The 26,716-nt window shown below is 46.0% G+C and overlaps 1 protein-coding gene across 1 annotated transcript in view; it reads left to right on the top strand.

Annotated features, from left to right (window-relative positions):
- The window catches only part of LOC121280217 (RNA-binding Raly-like protein), an 883,916-nt gene that overhangs the window by 258,469 nt on the left and 598,731 nt on the right, over nucleotides 1–26,716 (top strand). The gene's annotated exons all lie outside the window — the stretch shown is intronic.

Raw genomic sequence — 26,716 nt, 5'->3', positions numbered from 1 at the left:
CTATGTTTTTTTTTTAAAATCATCTGCTACAAAAATCATTATCAAGCATTTAATAATCTTTGTTGAAGCCACAAGGTGGAATTGTCCCAGATGTGCACAAAGTGCAGTAGCGAGCGTAAAAGAAGGATGTTTTACCCACCGGCCACAATGGCAAGTTTTCGCACCGTATCCATTCCATTCCCATTAATTCTGCAGCCACAGGGAACACACCATCTCATTGACGGGCATCCCCGATTTTCCCGCCACACCATTACCTCGCTGCTGCCTCACACAGGGCGCCATTTTAAACTGCAGCACACTTCTCAATGCTTGCAGCCCAGGAGGGCACCAGTGAAGACATGACCCCAAAATCCAAGACTGCAGCCCCTTAATTCAGTGACGCATCCCTGGGAATCCTTCTGGATGCCGTGGAGGCCCACTGCCATGTCCTCTACCCCCGCTCTGGCTGCAGGAGAGCCATCAGTCTCACCACTCTGGCTTGGGAGGTAATGGCAGAGGTGGTCAGTGCCAATTCTGCACACAAAAGGTCAGCCATCCAGTGCATTAAGTGGATGAATGATCTCATCTGTGCCACCTGGGTAAGATAACCATCTTATCACCCTAAACTCACATGCTCAAGCCCATCACACATTCACTGGCATCTTACTCACTGCCAGCTCAAGGGGCATCACCACTTACTCCCACACACACACACCCTCTCACGTCCACCTGGCCTCATCTCCTCTGGAGACTGCATCCTCAGCCCTCACCATCTTGAGGCCACTTCCACAGATCAACATGTGCCCCCATATGCACCCTGAGACACCCCCCACCTTCCCTAATACAGCCCTCACCTTGCAGCATCTTCCTTTGCCTGAGGCCAGTTTTCTCCTTTCCCCAAGCAAGCCCTAGCCCTGCAGCCATTGAAAAGCCACCCCCGCCTTGCAGCTGGTCTGGTAGTTGGAGACCTGCCCGTGAGCTGTCTAAAAGTGGTGCTGCCTGTGAAGCCTGGCGCTGATGACCATGAGTACTGCCCAGAGCAAGGTAGGCAAACAAACCTCGAAGTCCTGAGCGGAGTGCAGCTCACCAGATGCATGTCGCTCATGTGCAATTGTGAAACACACGTGTGCAATCACGCCAACATGGCCGGGTGATCCAACGTGGGGGGATGATTCCGGCGAGCAGGGCTTATAATTAGATGCAAATATATTAAAATGACGCTCCTGATGTCCTGATGGCAGGAAACGCAGCCCACCATTGACCAGCTGAGTGGATGATCGCAAACTGGATTCACGACAGCGTAAAACCGATTTTTGACCTTCTCGCCATGTTGTCTACTAATGCCCGCCATGATGCCCGATGCCAACAGGGGCAGAAAATTCTAGCCACAGTTTTTATACAGTGGTACAGCTGTCCTTCAAAATGCCCAGAGCTGATGGATCATTTATGGTTCAAAGCAAAATGAATTTATTTTTGTTGCGGTGCAGACTCGATGGGCCGAAAGGCCTCTTCTGCACTCTGTGATTCTGTGAAAAGAAAAGATGTCATGGGACTTCCAAGTTGAGAGAGCAGAGATGTAAGCTTAACCAGCTTAGACTGTGTGTGCAGAATGAAGAACATGGGTGAGTATAAAATGAACAACACTGGAGGGGTAGAAGGGAATATTATCCACAGAGCAAACCGGCTGGGTCAAATTAGGAGTTGTGATGGAAGCAGAATGCTACCATCCTTGAAACAGCAAACCATATTGCATGTATCTTTTATATTGATTTAGGTCAGTGTTGCTCAGTAGAAATCACTGATGTGTTGAGAGAGAGTGTAACAAGTATAACAGACATTAAGCTAAGTGATAAAGTTTGGTAATTAGGGAATGCACAGATTTTCTCAAGAGATTAAGCGAGTGAGGTAGAATCCATGACAAATTAGTCTGCCTGTTCATTTCATAATCTCCTGTGTAAGTCTCATTGTGCTAAATCTGTGCAATTCTTCAATGCCCCTAGCACAGTTTCTCCACATATTTCTGTGTTATTAGCCACCTCTAAAGAGTCAATTTTGTAAGGCATCTGTCCTTTTTTTTACCATTGTCTCCTCAGGGGCACTCTGTCACTGTGCCATGTAGAGAAACACAGCAGTGTGTGAAGCAAAGGTGTATTTATAGGGCTAGTGATTGAGCCTAACTACACCTTTTGAAGCAGTGGTGGGAGGTGCAGGTGGAAATAACATAATCAATTGTGCTATCTTTGAAGAAATAGAAAATTATTTTTTGCTTCAAGATGATAAATGAGTGGTTCCACAAATACATGGTGATTTGACATGAATTGCACGTGGAATTTGTAACATTGATTTTATTTGCTTATTTTAATCTCCACCTTCTGCTTGCTGCCTTTCCCATTAAACCTATGTTCTTTCGCTCTCTCTCTCTCTCTCTCGATCTCTGACTTAACCTTACACAATTATCACTTAGGTTCATGGAGTAATGAAAGGGATGGCCTCGGTTAGGATCTCTTTGTTATGTGCACCGAACCAGTAAATGGCTGAATGAAAGACTTAAAGCAGACCGGCCACTTCAGCCGACCTCACAATCTTTAATTCCTCCCTTCAGTTTCTTTTTTGACTTCAGCCTAAAACTGCAATTACTGGCACTCAAGCCCAAATCCTTATGAAACCACTTTGCCTTTCAAGCAGCTTTATGCATTCTTTCTAAAATAATTTACTTAGTTGAGCCATCAACCTGGTGAAATATTGGTTTCAGGTGTTTGAAAGCTTTGTTCTCTCTCACTGATTTACCACTGTTCCTATAATGCAATTGCTGTCCCTTACCATAAGGAAACTACTATTAATTTGTGCGATTTGAGGGTTAACAACTAAACTGAACATGGATTAAATTTAATGGATTAAATGTAATCTCATGCAACATTACACATTCACTTTGGATTGACAATTATTAAATATGAACAGACTACAATGACTAATATGTTTCAATTGAATAGAACTGCGAAGTACAGCAGTGAGACAGGCACTAAACATGAATAAAAAGAGTAAAAGGCAAGAATGTAATTGGTCATTCGCCTTTTGTAAGAAAGATGTCCCGACAGAGACAAAATCTCTGAGTGAGAACTTCTGTCTTTTGTCATTATTTCATACACCTCTAGAGCCAGTATCTCCCATTGTGGCTTATCCTTAGCAATAAGGACTCCAATGTGAATTTCCTCACTTGAGTTCAGGAAGAACTAAAATGCTTCCATGAAGCCTTAATTAAAACCATCCCATTTGTTTCAAAGGCAGTTTATTAGCCAGACTTAACAAAGGAACAGTTCATAAGTACAGAAGACATATTCGGCATCATGAATATATTAATGAAGGGATCAGCCAGGAAATGATTGGCTAATTTGTCTTATCTCTGTTATGGGCAAACCATTGTTTACTGTATAATATGAAAAGTCGGTATGGGTTTATAAAGGACAGGACTTAATTGACTGATCTAATTAAATTTTCCAAGGCAATCACAGAGTGTAAAGATAAAAGAAATGTGGTGGATATTGTATATATGGATTTTCAGGAAGCTCTTGATAAGGTTCCGCATAAGAGGCTGCTTGCAAAAATTAAGTCAGATGTATATTAAGGGATGTAGAGAGATGGCAAAGGACAGAAAGCAAAGAGTAGGATTAACTGGATATTCTTCAGGCTGGTAGAATATAGGTACTGATTGACCTCAAAGGCTGCTGCAAGGACTACTTTGATTTTCCATTGATTTGGACAAAGGAGCAAAGAAAGGGGTATTGAAATTTGTTAATACCAAGGTAGACTGCTCTGCAAACTGAAAAAAGGTTCAGGAGGACTCAGGTTAGCAGAGTGGACAGCAAAGTGCCAGATGCAGTTTGATTCAGATTTCGTACGTTTTGGAGAATAGACATTAACAAAGGGAGGTATATGCTAATTAATGAGGCTCTGGAATTCCTGGGCCTGCAACGTTCGTTTAAAAGGTTAATGAGACAGAAACTTTCAAAAGAGGAATGTGAACGGGTTCAGGGAAACGGGATTAGACTAAACAGGCAATATTGAAATAGGTCACACTCGACCAAATGGGCTCATCCTATCCTATACTTGGTAAAATTCCATATCTTTACCCAGGTGGTGGGTTTTAGTTGTGGGTATGTGGCAGGACAACTGTGTTCTCTCCACATTTTCCTACAGGGATCGCTGTACAAGAACAATTCCACATTTCCCATTCCAAATCAAGACTCTTGAGCCTCAACTTCTAAATGAGTTGAGGTATGTAGCGTAGAATTTTACTGCCTAGTGGGCTGGAATACAGGAGTCCAGTAAAATAGTGGGAGCTGCATTGGGACAGCTTCCCGACAAAGTACCACCACTAGGGAATTTTCCCAATGCTGGAACTGTATGTGGATTGGCTGCCCACTCAAAGGAAGCAAGCAGCCAATTTGCATACTCAAAGGCCCTATTAATGGCCATTTTACAGGAGCACCAACATTTTGGTGATAGCAGGGTGATAATCTGCTGTGTGGAGAGGTTGCCTGCTTAATGAAGGGGGCCTTCCGTGACAGCCTCAGGGGCCATCGGATCCAGAGGCTCTTTGGCCCAAAGAGGGACTGCAGGCAAGAAAGGGAGCCCCTGAAGCCCCAAGCACCTCCTTGGAGGGGTTTCCTCTCTGACCCTCAGCTCCCTGAATTTTTCATTATCTACTTACCTGAAGATGCCTCCACTTTGGTATCGAACCTGCCTCAGCAGCAACCACCTATCCCAGTGGCGCTGCTGAAGCTTCAGAGCTGCGGACTCTCTGATTGGACTGGTAGTGTCAGGGCCCTGTCCACCAGAGGCACACCAACAAGAAGTAACATGTAGAAAAGTTAACATTCACCAAATAGCTGCGCTACTTGATCTTTTTATGTAACAGAGGATCCAGAGGCAGTCAGGGAATGGAAACATTGTTATAGGGTCTCATGTCCAGGTTAAGTGAATAGTCTTTGCGCCGCGACTGACAGTGACTGCTGGGATTTGACTCACAGTTGCCTCTTTGCCACTATTTGAAATAACATGATAAAAATGCTTTGTGTTATAACTGAGGAGCAGTGGGAAAAGGCAGGGAATATGTAACTTGCATTGAATTAATTGAAGGTGGCGAAGATATTCTTTCAACCTTATCATTTTACTCATGTTGGTGGTAAACCGATACTAACACAAGCTTACAGATGTTGCGTCCAAAACCTTGCCCATATGTCGTAAGGGATCCCAGCTGGCAGTGAAGAGAATCCTAACTTGTGAATGTTGCTCTGTATCTGTGCCAGTTAAATTTTCAGAGTGTAATGTGCTGAGCCAACAGTCATTAACACCTTTTCCTGGGAACCATCTGAGGGATGGGCACCTTGTGGTGTGAAATATATTACTTAAAGTCCTTTGTTGTCTGTCTTCTCATTGCTACCAGAATGTCACCATTTTCCTCCCCCCCCGACTCCCACCCTGCTCCCACAGGTCCAAATGCAATTACTGATTCTTCCAATCAATTTCGGAGCACAGTTCCATCCGCACGAACTTTCACCAATTGCTCGGGAGTTGAGGGGTTGGGGGAGGTTGTAAGACTTGCAAGAAGACATTGCCACCAATGACCCAACTCACTTTGTCACAGATCCACCTCATCTACCCTCCTTCCCAGCAAATCACTTGATACCTTCTAAAGATTTGCATTTATACAGGAGGTCACAAGGCACTTCAAAGCCAATGAGACACTTTTGAAATGTAGTCACGTTACAATGTAGGAAATGGGTCTAATTGAGCTGCCACTGAGGCATGGACATTGTGAGGAGCCCAGTTATAAGACCCAGGTATTTCAGGGTAGAAACTGGGCTTCTTACTTTAACTTCCTCTTTTTAACTTGCATTTTCAGTTAATTGAACTAGAGGCTTTCCAATGTAGAGTTCTCAGTATCGGCAAAAGACCAGGATAATGGTCAAAAAGGGTGAGGTACATCACAAGCCCATTTAAACACAGGAGACCCTCTAAGAGTGAAACATGTGAATCTTTTTAACACCTTTAATCTAAACTAAACTGCATGATCCTCACTCTAAATGAATGATGCTGGACAACTCCTGAAGATCACCTGAGGTGCAATTGATTGAATTCTCTTTCTTGCCATGGCCTCCATTTAACTGGTGTTAAAAGTAAGGAAAAACTTGCATTTTTCTGGCACTTTTCACAACCACCAGATATCACAAAGTGCTTTATAGCCAATGAAGTACTTTTTTGAAGTGTAGCTACTATTTTCTTTTGTTCTTTCACAGGATCACTGTGGGCATCACTGACAAGGCCAGCATTTGTTGCTCATCCCTAATTACCCTTGAACTGAGTGGATTACCAAGCCATTCTGTTTTTGGTGATCTTGCTTGGGAGATAAATATTTACCAGTACACCAGGGATAATTCCCCTGCTTTTCTTTGAAATAGTTTTTATTTTATTCCTTCATGGGATGTGGGCACCACTGGCTAGGCCAGCATTTATTGCCCATCCCTAATTGCCCTTGAGAAGGTGGTGGTGAGCTGCCTTCTTGAACCGTTGCAGTCCATGTGGTGTAGGTAAAGCCTCAGTGCTGTTAGGGAGCAAGTTCCAGGATTTTGACCCAGCGACAGTGAAGGGATCTTTCAGATCCACCCAATCAAGCAGGAGGAGCCTCAGTTTAACATCTCATCTGAAAGACAGCACCTCCAACAGTGCAGCACACCCTCAGTGCTGCACTGGAGTGTCAGCCTTGAATTTTGTGCTCAAGCCCCAGAGTGGGACTTGAACCTGGAACCTTTCAACTCAGAAGTGAGAGTGCTAATAACTGAGTGTTGGTGGACAGAGCGTTGGGAAAATAATTGAATGTCAGCTTGTCATTTCCACTTTTCACTTAGAGTGGCAGGATAGCAAAATCAGTTGTTGAATTTTTCAGGCTCCTACTTTAAATTTCTGATTTGCTCCTGAAGACTCCTTGGTGGGGTTAAGTTTGCCAGTCTTCGCAAAGCTGTCTATGCACACGGGCTACCTGGCAAGAGTCACTAGAAAATGACTGGCTGGACAGGCCGTAGGTGTCCTATATTAGCCCAGCTGAGAGCAGGAGCGCTGAAATCAATTGGAATTGCCCTAATGCAACTCTTTCTGAGCTCAACAAGAACCAGAAATCCAACTCCGACCTTCCTGATTAGCATGACTTAGCAGCAAATAGAGCAGCACATTTAACCATTAATCCTTTGCAGGGTCATTTAAACACAGTATCCTAACTGCCTCTTTGGAGAAGATTCTATAAATTCAGAAGTAGTGAAGCTTTAGAGCTAAGGCACTGCAGGGCAAGGAAAAGATGAGAATTATAAAGAGCTCTACGGTTTTGAACTGTGTTCTATCATGTGGTCAGCTGGTACCCATTCATTCAATTCAAATAGCTCTTCAGTAGGATCCAGAGATTGTTACCATGGAAACAAATGCTGCCTGATGGAGAGTGTATAATATAGGCGTGTTTCTGTACTTTGAGAATGTCTGAGAAGAGTAAAGAATTGGATATTAAGTGTCGTAATGGCACATTGATTGAGATATAGTGGAAGGAAATGCGTCAAAAGAACTCCCACTGACTCTTGTACTTATATCACAGAAAATTAAATGCACTTTTTCTGATAAATACATTTCAGCTGTCCATTCATCAAAAAACGTTTTCTGATCAAATATACTTTGTTCAACTGACCAATTGCTCTGCCACATTCTCTCCTTGCTGGAATAGTTTCAAATGGTTGTCTATAATTGGATTAAAATATACTGTTTTAAGCCAGCCTTGGGCTGGATTTTATATTGCACCATGGTCTCGTCCTTGCCACATCCTTGAGTGGCAAGTTAAGTGGTTCTAGGGCTGGAGGGGGTTACATTGAGGGAGGGCTGAGGCTGTGAAAGGATTTAATCATGAAGGGGATCATTTTAAGGTTAAGACATTGTTGGACTGGAAGTTAATACAGATCAAGAGAAATGGAAGTCATGGGTGAGCACCGCTTGTTGCAGCATATAGTATGGACAGCAGGGTTTTGGATAAGCTAAAGTTTCATGGAGGTTAGATAATGGGAAACCATCCAGGATACCATTAGAGTATCAAGTATTGAAATAACAAAGGCCTAGATGAGGGTTTCAACACCAAATGGGCTGAGGTAGGTGCCAGAGTGGGCAATGCTATGAAGGTAGAAATAGGTAGTGATTGTGATAGAAAGACACAAGGCTGCAAGCTCAGTTTGGGGTTGAACATGGTGCCAAGGTTACAAACAACCTGGTGCAGCCTGAGAGAATGGGAGGACCTTTAATGTAGTCAGTGGCGAGAATATGTAGTGGGGCTAAAGACTGTGGACTGGATGACCATGAGAGCAAGTATGGGTGTGACATGCATTCAAAATCATGTTTTCAGAAGAGGTGGCTGGATCCTGACGTCTCCAGAACATGATTCAGCTTTCAAATGGAGGGGGGGCAGCAACCTGTGCACCTCCAATTAACAGATTGCCGAGCTCCAAGCACCCTTAGCAGTGTTTTGTGCAGCTGTTCGAGATTTTCAGTGGGCAGCCATGAAAGAACTAAAGTGCCTGGGGCATGTCAGGGTGCAGATTTCATGAACACAGCCTTGAGTCCTAATGGATATGCATTGGTCAGCCTATGTGAGAAATGGAGTTTTATGCTCAGCTGCTGAACCAGGACTCATGAGAGAGACATCAGGCAGCTGGTCTCAGCTGGGCAGCAGAGGTAGGCAAAGGAAGCTCTGGTGAAGGAATGAATGCCGGTTGAGGGAGTTGAAATGGGAGCAGGGGTACTCTGCCATTGGCCAGATTCGAGAGGGAGAGATTCGGCAGGTGCATCCTCCTGGTCAGGAGGAGGCCAGACGAGCACAGCGAGGGGCTGCAAGGGGAAGAAGGTGCTACCCCAAACATTGGGTGTATCTCTACCAGCAAATGAAAGAGCACCAGTGCCATAGGAGGCTGCACCTATCCAAGCAGTTGGTCTTGGACATCGGCGCTCTGGTCCATAATGACCTGATGCTCCCCCCAGCCCCCACGGCAGTCCCCTACCTGCAACCATCAAGGTGACCTGAATTTTTATGTATTCAGGTCATTTCAGGAATCAGCTGCATACCTGGGTGGTATCTCGCAGCTGGCAGCTCATCGCGTCATCCAGCAGGCCATGGATACCCTATTCTGAAGGGCAGGGGACTCCATCCATTTTGGGACTGATGAGCCCAGAGGGCATCAAGCTTTGCTGCCATCATTGCATTCCTTCAGTCCAGGGGGTTATTGATTGTACCCAGATAGCCATCAGGGCACTGGAAGACCAGCCAGCCAGGTTTCTGAACAAAAAAGGAATGTGCAGTTGGTCTGTGACCACAGGAAGCACGTCTTTCAGGCCTGACCTCAGTTCATGGGCAGCTGCCTTGATCCCTTCATCCTGTGAAAGTGCCAGGTGCTGCACCTCTTCAGGTCAACATCCAGACTCTGTAGGGGTCTGCTGGGCGATAAGGGTGATTCCTTGAAGAAGTGGCTTCTGATGCCTGTCTGGCATCCAGCCACAGATGGAGAGAGGCTTTGTAATCAAAGTCATCTATTAACATGTACCTACACTGAACAGACTATTGGCATCTTGATGATGTAATTCTGTTGCCTTGACTCATTCGGGTGCCTTCCAGTACAAGCCAGCCAGGGTGTCTCATGCTGTGGTTGTCTGCTGTGCACTGCACAGCGTGACAATACAAAGAGACCTGAAGCTGGATGAAAAAGAGGACCTGGAATATCATTGTTCCTCAGAGAAGGGGGAAAGGAGGAAGAAGAGGAGGAAGAGAAGGACAAAGAGTGCACTCCAGAGAAGCACGGTGCCCAGCCAATGGAGGAAGACTGCCAAGGCCAACCCAGGACTCATGGTGATCGTTTGGTCAGTATGGCCACAAGGGGCACAGTGATTCAGCAATGTTTCACTGGAACGGCTTGCAGAGCTATGACAGATGGCTCTGTAACTCCATCAGGGATAGTATCCAGCAAGCACACCTATCTGAATGATCCCATTGCCACCCAATAGATTGATAATGGGTTCTCCACCACCAACAGTCTCCCACAACATAGGCCTTGGCACCATGGCAAAGCCAGGTCCCCACACACCCCCACCCTGCCCTTAACCCTACCTCCCTTTTGATATCAAGTAATAATAATGCACAAGTTTGATTGTAGGAATAAGCAATAATTTGAGTATTGCGTGTATCCTGCAGGATAATGGCTGCCCTGATCAGATCATTTCACACTGTATATCACGCAAGCTCATGAACTGTCCTAAGGCCATCACTTTTGGCCCTGAAAAGTGCCCAGTTCTGCTCAGATTAATTACCCTGGAAGGGCAAGACATCTCAAAAATTTGAGCAACAGGTGAAGCTAGCTGTTTCACACTGCTACTATACAGTAGCAACACGAGTGGTATTCGTCACTAACAGGATGCTGCCATCAAGCCAAAAAGACATTCTGCCTATCACACAAATGAGTAATGTGGTATATGAATTTCAGTGCCAGTGTGATGGTAGGCTGTGTGTCCCAAAGACTGGCAGTTCGTATCAAACAGCATCTTCCAGTCACTGTTCGCAAACGGCAAGGTACAGACCATACCCAACCAGCCCATGCTTGCAAAACTCAAAACACAGTGTCCAACATTGCATGTGGTTGCACAATTGAATAACATTTGCTAACTAATCCTCAGTGTGCTAAGAATTATACTGACAACCAATTTAAGATTGTCAGTTAGGCTCGCAGTGTGGTACATTTGCGTGTACTGCACGCTATATATATTAATACACAGGGCCCTGTTCTTTGCAGACAGAAAGAACATGTACATACATTGCACTTGTTTCAGCTAAACAAAATAAGTGAGTCATTCGCTGATTCATTCCTCGGGGCAATGCCTTGACCAATCAGGGTCAAGCCGTCTAGTTTAAATGTCAAACAATGCTTGGCAGTTAGCTGTCAGTCACCATCACTGGTGCATTCTCCATGGCAGTGCCTTTGCCAATCAGAGTCCACTTGCTAACCCATCAGCACCGTCTTCACATAAAGTATAAATTGTTGTTTCCCCCTTATTTTAGTATTCTTGCAAAGTGTCCTGATGAGTGCACGATGAAAAGCTTCAACCTGTCTCTTTTTTCAGCAATACACAAGCATTAAAAAATGAGGAAATGACAATAGAAATCTGGAAAGCATCACCCAAGGGACCCATAAAGAGCATCTAATAATGTGACACCTTGCATTCCTGACCACTTCTATAGGGTGCTACCCCTGTGGCTGAGAGTGACCTGCAGGCAGCCTGCTCCCTTGTCCCTGCTCCCTTGTCCCTGGTCCCTGCTCCCTGGTCCCTTGTTGCTGCTCCCTGTTCCCTTGTTCCTGTTCCCTACTCCCTGCTCCCTTGTCCCTGCTCTTTGCTCCTTTGTCCACTCTCCCTGCTCCCTTGTCTATGCTCCCTGCTCCCTTGTCCCTGCTCCCTGCTCCCTTGTCTCTGAGATACCCATGTCCTCTGTCCTCACCATGGAGGTGCCCGTCAGGGCTCTGACACAGTTACTATGCCTGTATCTTTGCATGGGCAGCCTCTGCCACAGGGCCTTGTGGCAAGGATGGTTCTCCAGGCAGAGGGGTCCTCTAAGGGTAGCCCCTTAATCAGCCTCTTTGACTGCCTCAGCCCTTTCATGGCGCCTTTGCATGTTGGAGGAGGCCACTGTCTGGGATACAACAGGCATCCATTCCATGCATCGCTGCACCATCAGCAACACATTCAGTAGATGAGCTTGTGTGTTTGGAGAGATGGTGGCACAGTGGTAATGTCACTGGACCACCACCCCCCCACCCCCCCCCCACCCGCCCCCCCACCACAAATATTCCAAGTTAATGTTCTGGAGGCAAAGGTTCAAATCCCACAACAGCAGCTGGTGGAGTTTAAATTTAATTAGTGAAATCTGTGATGAAAAGCTAGCCTAGGTAATAGTGAAACTATCATAGATTGTCATAAAACCATCTAGTTCACTAACTTTCTTTAGGGAAGGAATCCTAGTTTCCACAATGCCTCATGGATCTCCAACATTTCTGATGCTCTGGGGAAACCTTCCCTATGTGTATCACACAAGGCCCAGCACATTTCCCCACAGCTAACTTTAGTCTTGCTTTTCTCCTGCTGGCTTGTGATGTGCGGTTCAGAGCTCCCTGTTCTAAGGTAGATTGAAGTCCAGCTGGTGCAAGTGTGTCTGCGCTGGTGGAGAGTGTGGAGGAATGGTGTGACAGTGCAGGCTCTGGAACGTCCCTCCCCTCCAAGAAGGGTTGACGATGACTTGCCTGGGACACTCTGCCCACCCCCCTGCCGTATGTGGCCCTGTGGGAAACAAGAGGCTGGAGGCAAGAACTTGGGCTGCTCAACAGTTGCCTCAGCAGAACCAGCCCTTCGGATGACTGTGATTGTATAACCACCGTGGCAAGAGGCAGGAGTATCCTCCAAGGTCTTCAAGTGAAGATTGCTCTCGAATGACCCAGCTTTTCACCACCTCCTGTCTCGTCCGAGGCCTGACATGATGGCACCTTCACTATCTCTATGGTTGTCTCTTTGATGGGGGTCCATGTGTGGAGCTGAGACACACCACAACCCATTGGAGACATTTCCTGAGAGAGATGCGCTCTCTTTTCCTATGGATGAAGAGAGAAAGATTTGAAGAGGCTTCCTTCCCACACCTATTTCAGCAAGACATCCACATGATGGAAGAAATTTAATGGCCTCCCCCAAGGTGAGTTTGGTGGCAGGGAGGGCATTTAACTGGGTGGGGGTGGGGTGGTGTTTGGCGGTATTTGGTGGTGGGTGGGGAGCCCGCCTCCTTCCCACCTCCACTCCGATAAAGTCTGTAATGGAAAGGTCAGTGCACGGCCTTCCCTCCCCACTGCCAATTGAGGCCTAAACTGGACAATTAATGCCCACTTGAGGACTTAATCCTTCCGCCAGGCAGGGTGCATGACAAGTAAACCCGTGCAGGGTTGTTTGATGTTTCCTGGTTGGGCAGGTGGGGTGTGTCCGTCCTTCAAGGGCATTCAGTGCCTGATTGAGGGACCCGACATTGGGAAGGGGGGAGCCTGCTGAGAGCCACCCACCTGCACTTGCTGCTGACCCCCTCCCTGTGACCACACCCCCTGCCATCACTCACCTGAGGCCTGGGATCCAGTGACAACACTAGGCCTCGGATGGGTGCCATATTGGCAGCAGTCACTGTCTTCCCAGTGGCAATGCTGTTCAACAGAGTTACCAGCCTCTTGTTGGCTGACAGCTCTTGGCAGGTGGGACTCCCGCCTCCTCAGGCGTTTGACCCTGGGGAAGGCCCACTGCTGGCATTTAATGCAGTGGGCCTTCCCCAAAGGAGGCGACACAGGGCTCTCGCCAGCTCTCCAGCTGATGGGTGAGGCCCCCGTCACCTCCATTAAATCCAGCTGGATATGTTGCACTCCCCAGTGACACCCCTGTTCAATCTGGCCCCATATGTGAAGGCGGATGACACCTCAGCTGGCCATTTGATCTGACGGAGTTGAGGTGAACTATGAGCTCTCAGTCTGCTTAGATCTTGTACATTCTGGTGTCAGCAGTTAGGAACCTGGCACCCTGGTGTCACTTACCACTTGCTTTTTTAGACCTTATCAGATCATTGAAGCACTTTCCACATCGCATCTTCCAAGTGATTCCCCAGCTGCTGACCTCTGTTGTCATTTCCATCCTTGCCCTCTGGTCTCTTTTGGCAGATTTCTTCTTCCAGATGCAGGGACAGCACATCTTTCCTCTCAGAAACTGCCTCCGTTAAAGCCTCAAGGGAGGCATCCAAAAGTGTGGAGTCGCCCGGGGACACCTGCCTTTGCCAGCATTGGCCTGCTGAGAGGTCCCTGCTGCTCCATAGCCTCAGTCAATGGAAAGGCCAGTCAGGGCTTCTGCTTGTCTTTTCAAAGGGCCTTCCTTTACTCAGAACAAAAACAGAATTACCTGGAAAAACTCAGCAGGTCTGGCAGCATCGGCGGAGAAGAAAAGAGTTGACGTTTCGAGTCCTCATGACCCTTCAACAGAATTTGAGTGAATCCAAGAAAGGGGTGAAATATAAGCTGGTTTAAGGTGTGTGGGGGGGTGAGGGGGGGTGGTTTGGGTGGGGGGAGAGAAGTGGAGGGGGTTGGTGTGGTTGTAGGGACAAACAAGCAGTGATAGAAGCAGATCATCAAAAGATGTCACAGACAACAGAACAAAAGAACACATAGGTGTTAAAGTTGGTGATATTATCTAAATGAATGTGCTAATTAAGAATGGATGGTAGGGCACTCAAGCTATAGCTCTAGTGGGGGTGGGGGGAGCATAAAAGATTTAAAAATATTTAAAAATAATGGAAATAGGTGGGAAAAGAAATATCTATATAATTTATTGGAAAAAGTAAAAGTAAAGGGGAAACAGAAAGGGGGTGGGGATGGAGGAGGGAGCTCAAGACCTAAAGTTGTTGAATTCAATATTCAGTCCGGAAGGCTGTAAAGTGCCTAGTCGGAAGATTAGGTGTTGTTCCTCCAGTTTGCGTTGGGCTTCACTGGAACAATGCAGCAAGCCAAGGACAGACATGTGGGCAAGAGAGCAGGGTGGAGTGTTAAAATGGCAAGCGACAGGGAGGTTTGGGTCATTCTTGCGGACAGACTGCAGGTGTTCTGCAAAGCGGTCGCCCAGTTTACGTATGGTCTCTCCAATGTAGAGAAGACCACATTGGGAGCAACGAATGCAGTAGCCTAAGTTGGGGGAAATGCAAGTGAAATGCTGCTTCACTTGAAAGGAGTGTTTGGGCTCTTTCAAGTGAACACTCCTTTCAAGTGAAGCAGCATTTCACTTGCATTTCCCCCAACTTAGCCTACTGCATTCGTTGCTCCCAATGTGGTCTTCTCTACATTGGAGAGACCAAACGTAAACTGGGGGACTGCCTTGCAGAACACCTGCAGTCTGTCCGCAAGAATGACCCAAACCTCCCTGTCGCTTGCCATTTTAACACTCCACCCTGCTCTCTTGCCCACATGTCTGTCCTTGGCTTGCTGCATTGTTCCAGTGAAGCCCAACGCAAACTGGAGGAACAACACCTAATCTTCCGACTAGGCACTTTACAGCCTTTCGGACTGAATATTGAATTCAACAACTTTAGGTCTTGAGCTCCCTCCTCCATCCCCACCCCCTTTCTGTTTCCCCTTTACTTTTACTTTTTCCAATAAATTATATAGATATTTCTTTTCCCACCTATTTCCATTATTTTTAAATATTTTTAAATTTTTTATGCTCCCCCCAACCCTACTGGAGCTATAGCTTGAGTGCCCTACCATCCATTCTTAATTAGCACATTCATTTAGATAATATCACCAACTTTAACACCTATGTGTTCTTTTGTTCTGTTGTCTGTGACATCTTTTGATGATCTGCTTCTATCACTGCTTGTTCGTCCCTACAACCACACCAACCCCCTCCACTTCTCTCCCCCCACCCAAACCACGCCCCCCCCCCACCACACACCTTAAACCAGCTTATATTTCACCCCTTTCTTGGATTCACTCAAGTTCTGTTGAAGGGTCATGAGGACGCGAAACGTCAACTCTTTTCTTCTCCACCGATGCTGCCAGACCTGCTGAGTTTTTCCAGGTAATTCTGTTTTTGTTTTGGATTTTCAGCATCCGCAGTTTTTTTTTGTTTTTATCTTCCTTTACTCAGTCCTAGCTGCCATTCCCTGCACCATTAATTGGCCACGACAACAGCTAGGCCCTTTGCATCACTGACGCTGATGCGATATGTCACAATCACATAAAGGCATTCCCTCAAAGTGGTGTGTGTGTCTGTGTGTGTGTGTGTGTGTGTGTGTGTGTGTGTGTGTGTGTGTGTGTGTGTGTGTGTGTGTGTGTGTGTGTGTGTCTGTGCGTGTGGTACCCTTTTCATGGTGTAATTCAAATCAACCATATTCCAGCAGCAAAGCGTTAGACTCAAACCACAAAAGGTTAGTTTCTCAAGATAAATGTTAGTTTTATTACAAAAGACTGCAGTAAGTTACTAAAGTAAAAGTGATAAAGTTACTAAATAAATACATACAAAGATTAAACGCAGATAAGGATAAAAGATACTCATGAAGATGAAATTCAGTTTAGTCCTTTAAAATATCGTTGCAGGCCCATAGCTTGCAGTGGAAGTGTTGGTTGTCTGGAGTGAAGGGTTGTGCAGCAGCTGCAAAGGCTTCTGTGGTCAAATAGTTGGAGTTTGTCTTTGTAGGTGGACTCAGCAGGTAGAGGAGCTTTGGGGAGTGAGTGAAGGTCCCTTTTCTTTCCTGGTTCTGCCAGCATGACACTAGCCTGGATTCCTTTTCAGGAGAAACAGTGATGATTTCTGAACAACTTCCTCTGTGGCTCCCAATGGCAGGGAGAAACCCAGCTCTCACATCATGTTCACAGTTAGTTCAGCTGAGAGATGTGGGCTGGAATGGCCTTCCGGAGATCTCCTGGGTTCTCTACGCAAAATGGATGTTTACAGCCAGGCTTTATACAGTTTAAAAGTCCAAACAGCTGCTATCCCAAACTGTCGAATCATACTTCCATATTTGGTATTGAGTTAGCCCAGGTCTGGGCATGGTCCCATCCATTGTCTTTTAGCCGAAGTAACTAACCTTTTAACTGTCTCAGCCATTAACTTGATTGGCCCCCATTCTTCCACGTTTGGTGAGATAGGAAAGAACTATTTAACACCTCCCGGGAAGTCATTGTCAATGAGCGGAATTTTCCGACAGCCAGACTTTACGGTCCTGCCGCAGTCAATGGAGTTTAGAATGACTCGCCACATTTTATGGCCCGGTCTCCGCTCTGATGGGCCTATAAAATTCCAGCCAATGAGTTTCTGTTTCTCATGGAAATGCGCGTCGAATTTCAAATGTCTTCATATGTCTGGGTATGTCTATTTGCAATCCACTTGGAGCTTTCTAGAAACTTGACCAATGTTCCAGTTGAAAAAGATCAGGTGACTTTTGGCAGCCATTTTTAAGGCTCCTTGTATCCATTTTTAAGAAAAACTTGCTTTTTTATAAAAATCTATATTATCACAACTAAACGTTTGTGTTTTGATGAGGTTTTGCTTACTCTATGAGTGACTTGAGAGAGTCGGAACGCACATCCATATTCCACTGTGAATTGTCGGAAATGTTCATTTATAAACTGCGGACCATTGTCCGAGATGACATCATTCGGAATGCCATGAGAAGAGTAAATTTGTTTCAAAGCTTTCACCACAACTCCTGCGGTTGTGGTATGGAGTCTGCAGATTTCCAACCAGCGATAGTAATAGTCAATGACCATGAGGTAGATTTTTCCACTGAAGTCAGTCCTGGCCTCTGCCAAAGTTTGGGCAGAGATGTTGATGGTAGTGGTTCTTGGTTCTTGGCTGTTGATGGCATAAGTATGGCACGACAAAATAAATGCTGTCACACTCTTTTGGCCGTTGGAGTTTCTTATTTATTAATTACATTTTTCCATTTTAGTCTGTAAATTCACAGCGTACAACATAATTTGAATGATAGATTCTGGGGGAAGGGAAAACAATCCAGTTCTTGAGTCAAGGCCGCAATGAATTTTTGTACCATGTACCATTCTTCTCTAAAAAATGTATATCAAAAATTCAAACTACATTTTTCCTAAGTTGTTGGTAGATGTCTGATTGACAAATTCTGGGCACAAATATCATTAACGTAAAAGGAGCAGGCAGGTATATTGTGGGTTAGCGCCAGAGAAGTCAGGATGGACCAGATTGATGAAAATACCAAAGAATACAAAGAATGTATTATATTGTATGTATCGCAATGTCTGGTGTGTAACTAATAAGCTTGGTGAGCTGCCGGCACAAATTGCCACCTTCAATTATGATGTGATTGCATTCATAGAAATGGCTTAAACAAGAACAGGATTGGGCTCTTGATCGTCATCAAGTGTTCAAGAATGAAACCGATTTAAAAAATGAGGCATGGATGCGGCAATTTTGAAAAAGGTTGATGTTACGGTTCTAAATAGAATGGTATATCTAATGGTAGAGAGGGCTTGCGGAACAGTTGTAGCATCCCTATCTCTAGACCAGAAGCTCTGGCTTCAAGTCTGACTTCATGACCTGATAGCTACAAATGATTCATTCATAATGTGGTCAAGCAGTTTGACTATCAGCCTGCAAATCCTTCCAATATGCCTGATGGCAGACAATTAGATCAGGAGAGTTTCCTGGCAACTGTACTGTAGAGGGAAATTGCAAACCACTGCAGCACTTTGTCAATCATGGACCAATCTAATGGGAGTTCATGGTTGCCAATGACCTTTTAGAGCCTATGAAGGAGGATAACTTTTTTTTATTCATTCACGGAATGTGGGCTTCACTGGCTGAGCTAGCATTTATTGCCCATTTCTAGTTGCCCTTGAGAAGGTGGTGGTGAGCTGCCTTCTTGAACCGTTGCAGTCCATGTGGTGTAGATACACTCACAGTGATGGTAGGAAGGGAGTTCTAGGATTTTGACCCAGCGACAGTGAAGCAACGGCAATATATTTCCAAGTCAGGATGGTGAGTGACTTGAAGGGGAACTTCCAGGTGGTGATGTTCCCATGTGTCTGCTGCTCTTGTCGTTCTAGATGATAGTGGTCATGGGTTTGGAAGGTGCTGTCAAAGGAGCCTTGATGAATTCCTGCAGTGCATCTTGTAGATGGTACACACTGCTGCCACTGTGCATTGGTGGTGGAGGGAGTGAATGTTTGTGGATGTGGTGCCAATCAAGTGGGCTGCTTTGTCCTGGATGGTGTCAAGCTTCTTCAGTGTTGTGGGAGCTGCACTCATCCAGGCAAGTGGGAAGTATGCCATCACACTCCTAACTTGTGCCTTGTAGATGGTGGATAGGCTTTGAGGGATCAGGAGATGAGTTACTCATCACAGGATTTCTAGCCTCTGACCAGCCAGAGTATTTATATGGCTAGCCCAGTTCAGTTTCTGATCAATGGTAACCCCCAGGATGTTGATAGTGGGGGATTCAGTGATGGTAATGCCATTGAATGTCAAGGGGCGATGGTTAGTTTCTCTCTTGTTGGAGATGGTCATTGCCTGGCACTTGTGTGGCATGAATGTTAATTGCCATTTATCAGCCCAAACCTGGATATTGTACAGGTCTTGCTGCATTTGGATATGGACTGCTTCAGTATCTGAGGAGTCGTGAATGGTGCTGAACATTATGCAATCATCAGCGAACATCCCTACTTCTGACCTTATGATGGAAGGAATGTCATTGATGGAATACAATTGTTGGAATTATATAAAATACTGGTGAGGCTACAACTGGAGTATTGTGTGCAGTTCTGGTCACCATATTACAGGAAGGACGTAATAGCTCTGGAGAGAGTGCAGAGGAGGTTTACAAGAATGTTGCAAGGGTTAGAAAAGTGTAGCTACGAAGAGAGATTGGATAGGTTGGGGTTATTTTCCTTAGAACAAAGAAGGCTGAGAGATGACTTGATTGAGGTGTACAAAATTATGAGGGGAATAAATAGAGTGGACAGGATAAAATTGTTTCCCTTGGTGGAGAATTCTAGAACAGGGGACGTAGATTCAAGATAAGTGGCAGAAGGTGTATGGGGACATGAGGAAGAACTTTTTTACGCAGAGGGTAGTGGGTGTCTGGAATTCACTGCCCAAGTTGGTGGTAGAGGCAGAAATTTTAAACTCTTAAAAAGTACCTGGATCTGCACCTTAAGTGCTGTAAGTTGCAGGGCTATGGGTCGGGATTAGTAAGGGCACCTGGGTATCCTCGGGCTGGCATGGACAAGGTGGGCCAAACGGCCTCCTTCTGCGCTATAACTTTTCTATGGTTCTATGGTGCTATGAAGCAGCTGAAGATGGTTGGGCTAAGGACACTACCCTGAGGAACTCCTGCAGTGATGTCCTGGAGCAGATATAACTGACCTCCAACAACCACAACCGTCTTCCTTTATGCTAGATATGGCTCCAACCAGTGGAGAGCTTTCCCCTTGGTTCCCATTGACTCCAGTTTTGCTTGGGCTCCTTGATGCCACACTGATTCAAATGTGGCCTTGATGTCAAGGGCAGTCATCTCACCTCACTTCTGGAGTTCAGCTCTTTTGTCCATGTTTGACCCAAGGCTGCGATGAGGTCAGGAGCTGAGTGGCCCTGGTGGAGCCCGAAATGTGTCAGTGAGCAGGTTATTACTAAGCAAATACCACTTGATAGCACTGTTGATGACCCCTTCCATTATTTTACTGATGATCGAGAGTAGGCTAATGGGGTGGTAATTGGCTGGGTTGGATTTGTCCTGCTTTTTGTGTACAGGACATACCTGGGCAATTTTCCACATAGGGGAGTAGATGCCAGTGTTGTAGCTGTACTGAAACAGCTTGGCGAGAGGCATGGCAAATTCTGAAGCACAAGTCTTCAGTACTATTACAGGAATATTGTCAGGGCCCATAGCCTTTGCAGTGTCCAATGCCTTCAGCCATTTCTTGATATTGCGTGGAATTAATTGAATTGGCTGAAGACTGGCATCTATGATGCTGGGGACCTCTGGAGAAGGCTGAGATGGATCATCCACTCAACACTTCTGGCTGAAGATTGTAGCAAATGTTTCAGCCTTATCTTTTGCATTGATGTGCTGGGCTCCTCCATCATTGAGGATGGGATATTTGTGGAGCCTCCTCCTCCAGTGACTTTAATTGTCCACCACCATTCGGACCTGGGTGTGGCAGGATTGCAGAGTTTAGATCTAATCCACTGGTTGTGGAATCTGATGATACTAGGACTATCTATTTGGGACTGAATCTATTTGACTTGAGTTGAGGAACATCGGGGGAACTGTTACATGGTTGGGAGTTTATTTTATAGAATTCCAGATAGTGATAAGGAGAATAGATGAGCAAATTTGTTGGCAAATTTCAAAGGCATGTAACAAAAATAGTGGTAATAAAGAAGATTTTAATTATTCTAATATAAATACAGAAAAACATAGGAAAGGAGAAAAAATTCTCATGAGTACTGAGAGCTTTCTCAATTAATATTTTTCCAGTCCAACAAGGAAGGAAGATATGTTGGAGCTGGTATGGGAAACCAAGTCAGACAAAGAGAGAGTGCTGCAGTAAGAGATTATCCCACTAGCAGTGATCACAATATAATTCTGTTAATCATAATTATGGACAGAGATCAGAAGTATGGAAAGCAAAAATGCTCAACTGGGGCAAGAGCTAATTTCAGTAAGTTAAGAGGCCAAGCGTTGGTAGATTTTAAAAGGTGATTGCGGGGTAAAGCAGTACAATTGCTTCTAATCAGAACTTGAGTACGAAATCTGCTGGTGTCTGTTTTAGCACCTCCAAGCAGGCTGAGATCATGGTAATCATCAAATTATGGGCTCAAACTGTACTTTCAAGCAGGCCTGTCTTATTACATAATGCTTGTTTTCATCCTTACACTGGAACATTCCCCCCAAGAGAAAATGTTGGGTCAATTAAGGACAAAAAGGGAAATTTTCATGGAGAGGCAGAGGACATGGCCAAATTATTAAATGGGCTCTTTGCATCAGTCTTCACAAAGGAAGTGGATTGATATGAAGGTTCAAATAAAAGGGGAGGGGAAGTTCTGAAGAGAATAATAATAGATAGAGAAGGCATAATAAAATGATTAACATGACTGAAAGTTGGTAAGTCATCTGGTCCTGATGGAATGTACCATAGGTTGCTGAAAGAAGCAGAAACATTGGTCGCAATCTTTCAATCCTCAATGGCTACAGGAGTAGTGCCAAAGGCTAGGAGACTTGTGAAATGATACACAGTTGTCATCAATTGTCCATGCATTATCCATTGCACTCAGTGTACTGTCATTTTGTGGGTATGATCTGATTTCTAATCACAGGTCATGGGAAACACTGAGTGCTGGTGAAGGCAATGATGAACAGAGTTACATGACTGTTCAAGATAGGGGAGAGGGATAAACCAGGAAACTAGAGACCGGTTAGCCTAACATCAGTGGTGGGGAGGAAGTTATTGGAATCCATTATCAGGGGAAAAAATAAATTTCCCTTTGGAAAGGCATGGGTTAATCAAAGAGACCAGCATGGAGTTGTTAAAGGCAAATCATGACTCCCTAATGTGAATGAATTCTTTAATGTGGTAACAAATAAGGTTGATCTGGAGTATAGATATTTTTATGGACCTTCAGAAGGCATTTTACAAAGTGCCTCATGGGAGACTTGCTAAGAAGATGGCATCTCATGAAGATAAAGGATAAGTGGCAGTATAAATACATTTGGGGAATGGAACTGGCTTCGCAACAGGAACCAGATGGTGGTGGTGCATGGATGTTTTTCAGACTAAGAGGTAGTTTTCAATGGTGTTTTCCAAAGGCCAGTTTTGGACTTATTACTCTTCAATATTTATAAACAACCCAAACTCAAACTCAGGTGTAGGGAGGAGCAAAGTATGCGGATGATGGGAAACTTGGCAACGTAGGATAGAATTTTCGCTGTCAAGTCAGGCGCGCAGAAATGGGTAGATTCTCAACCCCACAAACTCAACTCAGGGGAAAGCCCCCTGGATATTCATTCTCATTGGGAGTAGAGGGGCAGGGGGTGTTAACAGGACTCAGGGTCGCCATCCCCAGATACAGTGCAGAGGCAGCCATACAGGCTGCCGGGTGCCAAGGCGGGCTGGTTAAATGGCTAGTCACACTGCTTCTGAACTTAATCGCAGCTGTAGAAAAACCAATAAAACCAAAAACAGCCCCCTAGCCCTCAGTTCTAACATACCCTCACCCCCACACACTCCCTATGCCCTATTCATGCAAACTCATGCCTCCTATCCACTGACCCATGGTCCTTTATAGCCCCTATTCCAAATTACTGCCAACTCATGCCAACCTATGCCCCCATCCACCACTCTTTGTCCTTACACTCTCCCTGCCAACTCATCCAGTATCCACCATTGGCTGACCTAGGGTGCCATCCTGAGATGAAATAAAATAAAATTTTAAGTGTCTATGTCAGACTTTATTTTTAAAAAAACTCATTGATTAATAAACCCATTCAACACATTTAAAAACCTTCAAGTACTTAATCCTTTATGACGACATACATTCGTATTTATACCTCAAAGACTTGGAGCCCTCAATCAAACTGTGAATTTACAAGCCCTCTCCCATGCCTCAACTGTGATAATGATAGGTTGTGGAATTTGTCATTTAGCACTAATCCTATAATGAAAGCCCTCAGGCTTATATCAACAGACAACTAGTAAAATTGCAAGCACTGTTTTGTTTTCAAATACAGTGTTTTTTCAAAAATTGAAGAGCTTGGGGAGTGAAGTGCCTTGACAGCTTGACGGTTCCACTGAGTCCATTTTTACCCACAAGCATGCCTGAATTTAACAAACCCAAAGGTTACCTGGCCTCTCCCAAAAGGCATCATACCTTTCCCAAAGGGGCACCTGAGTTCTACCAAAGAAGTACCTTGTCCTCCCCAGAAGGGTGCCCTACCTCTCCAAATAACTCTGGCAGCTTTAGACCTTTGTCTCAACTGTTTAAAACTGACGAGTCATGTTTCCGACATCCCACTAAAGAAAATTGCATCTGTTTGAACTATTGATGTGCAAGCTACAACCTAGCCCCGTTCTTCCCCTGGCAAAAATGTTGGATGCTGGGTTCAGGGACAGAACTCCTGGAATCGGGGCTTCGGTGCCATTTTAGCTAAGGCTTGGAGCCCTTACGACCACGTGAAAATTCGGCCCATAGTAGATAATGATAAGCTTTTTTTAGATTTCTGGATGACATTGGCAGGATAGTCAAATGGGCAGAACGATGGCAAATGGAATTCTACGTGGAGGCATGTGAACTGATACACTTTTGGAGGACTAAAAGACAGTATACTATAAGTGGCATGACTTTGAAAAGTATAGATGAGCAGAGCGACCTTGGTGTTCATATACACAAACCCTTAAGGGTGGCAAGACAAGTTGATAATGTCCCTGGGATACTTGGCTTTATAAATAGAGATATTAAGATATAAAAGCACAGATCATGCTGGAACTTGCTAGTTGCCCTGATGATTTTTCTTATTCATTTATGGGATGTAGGTATCACTGGCTAGGCCAGCATTTATTGCCCATTCCTAATTGCCCTTGAGAAGGTGGTGGTGAGCTGCCTTCTTGAACTGCTGCAGTCCATGTGATGTAAGTACACCCACAGTGCTGATCCGAAGAGTTCCAGGATTTTGACCCAGCGACAGTGAAGGAATGGTGATATATTTCCAAGGATGGGAAAAAAGAGGAGAGAAAGGATCTTAGCTCAGAAAATCATGATTCAGATTCAGTTTTGGGTGGAGCTAAGAAGCATGGGGTAGAAAACATTTGTGGAGCAGTTTATAGGCCTGCTGGGATTAGTTATAGGGCTGAATTTTCTGTCTGGTGGGAGGCTGCTCACGATCGGATCCATGCTGCACTATTACACAGGCGGGCCAATTAAGGGTCACCCAGTGTACCTCACAACTTCCGTGCAAAGCGGGAGTGGGCGGGCAGCAGTGGGCATGCTCAACCCGCCGGGTCCAATAGTGACACGGCGGCCCATATAAGGGAGGCTTGGCAGCCTTGGAAAGGCTGCTCACAATGACTGGATGAAGGGCTCTGCAGAGGGACAATGGAGGTGACACAAGCCACATGGTAGGCCATTGGGGCAGGCCAGGCCGGAGGGTAGCCCATCAATGCAGGCCAGGCTGAAGGCCAGGGCGGGGGGCCAGCGTGCCCCTCGTTTTTCTGATGACTGCCTTCCTGCCCTCCTTGAGGAGGCAGCAGCACAGTGGGAGGTGCTGGTTCCCCAAGACAGGAGGAGGAGGCTCCCCCACTTGACAACATGCTCCTGGGAGGAGGTGGTGAGCTCCTGTAACGTGGTGCAGCGCACCTGGATCCAGTGTCGCAAGCGCTTCAATGACTTGTTGCGCTCAGGAAGGGTGAGAATCATGTTAGCATTGGTCACTTAACCCAGCAGGTCAGTTTTCCCCCCTGCTGCACCCTGCCCCAAGTCTGAGTGTAGTGACTACATTGAATCATTGATTGGCATGTGTCCTTTGCTGGGTGGGCCAGCAGATATTGCCCATGCCGAGGTCAGCCTGAGAGAGTGGTGAAGAGATGGGTTCTGCACCTGTGGTACACTGAGACCCACATGACTGTTTTAGGGGCAACCTGGAGGAGCTGTATTTTAACTGCAGGGCTTGGCCAAGTCAGGGTGATGACCTGCTGGGAGGGGAGCTTCAAGGTGGCATGACAATGAACTATCTGCTGCCCTCTGCGGTCCATGTGCTTGCGCCTCCTTACTATACTGTGTGGTGCCTAATGTGATGTAGCCAGCATGTGACCCAAGGTGGGGGTGGCGGGATGGGGAACAGGCCTAGCAGCTTTGTGTGAGTATCTGAAAGCAGTGGGGTGAAGAGGCACTGGAGCCCTATTATGTCCCACCCTGGTTGAGGTGGGCCATGCGCAAAGAGAGTCCATGTACAATTTGCATAAATCAATGCTCTTCTCTCATTTCCAGGAGAAGAATGCTCATAATGTGGCAGAGTGGCCAGGCGCAGTTTGCCATTCTCAGCTGGTTTGAGCAGGAGGCCCTGGATTTGGAGAGGTGCCATACACCCAGGTCCATTGGTGTCGATGAGGCTGGGGTGCCACGGGCAGGTATGTATGCCCAGCAGTGAGGTCACCATTGTTCTCCCAACAGCCATGGCAGTGCTGAATGTTCCATGATTGAAGTTTACAACATGGCTTGACCAATGCCTATGGAAGGATGAGCGCATAATGATCTGGGGAACTGGGATGCACTTTGTTATTGTCTCCACATTAACTGAGCCAATGTCCTTGTTCTTCCTTTCAGCATCAACAGAGCAGGGCTGGGAGGAGTAGCGGCAGAGGCCCCCTCTCACACCTCAGGGCCCTGAAGTCTCACCACCGTCACACCATCTCTGCCAGGCAGGCATCAGCGCAGATACTAGCATCTCGGTGGGAATTAGATCATCAGCTAGTGTCCCAGAGCACAGCGGTGAGGGCACTTCACAGTTGCTGGAGTTGCTGACAGAGACAGAGAGTGCCCATGGCGCCAGCAGTCGGAGGACTGCAGGGGACCAGGCACATGCTCAGTCGGTGCCTGATGATGAGCCTCTGGAGTCATCAGCGACGCAGCAGGTGCAGGAAATGCGGCCGAGTGTGCAGGAGCATCTAGGGGAGATACATGAGGCTATGCTTGGAATGGTGTCCGTGGTGGAGGGGTCTATGGAGACGATAACCAAAGCAATGAGCCACATGTCCAAGCGCCATGCGTCCTCCAGGAAAGAGTGGCGACTCTCGTGTACAGCCTCTTCCAGGAGACCCATCAGGGCTTCCTGGCGATCCGCTCGGACCAGCAAGCCCTCACATTGGCATTGGCCTCAGCTAGTCAGTGCCAGTGTGGGAGATGGTCTGGGCACCAAATATCCCAGTTCGGCACCCATCCATCCACAGTGAGCAGGGAGGTCCAAACCGACTTCATGTTGGCAGAGCAGCTGCCTGGCGTCTCTGCGGGCTCCTCTCAGGGCACTCTGGATGAGGGTGACAGCTCCTCCGCCCCTCTCCCAGTGACCGTAGCATCTGGTTGAAGCTGC

The sequence above is a fragment of the Carcharodon carcharias genome, chromosome 7, assembly GCF_017639515.1.
Source record: "Carcharodon carcharias isolate sCarCar2 chromosome 7, sCarCar2.pri, whole genome shotgun sequence".
NCBI lineage: Eukaryota > Metazoa > Chordata > Chondrichthyes > Lamniformes > Lamnidae > Carcharodon > Carcharodon carcharias.
The sequence above is the reverse complement of the archived record's forward strand: the minus strand, read 5'-3'. Positions and strand labels throughout refer to the sequence as shown.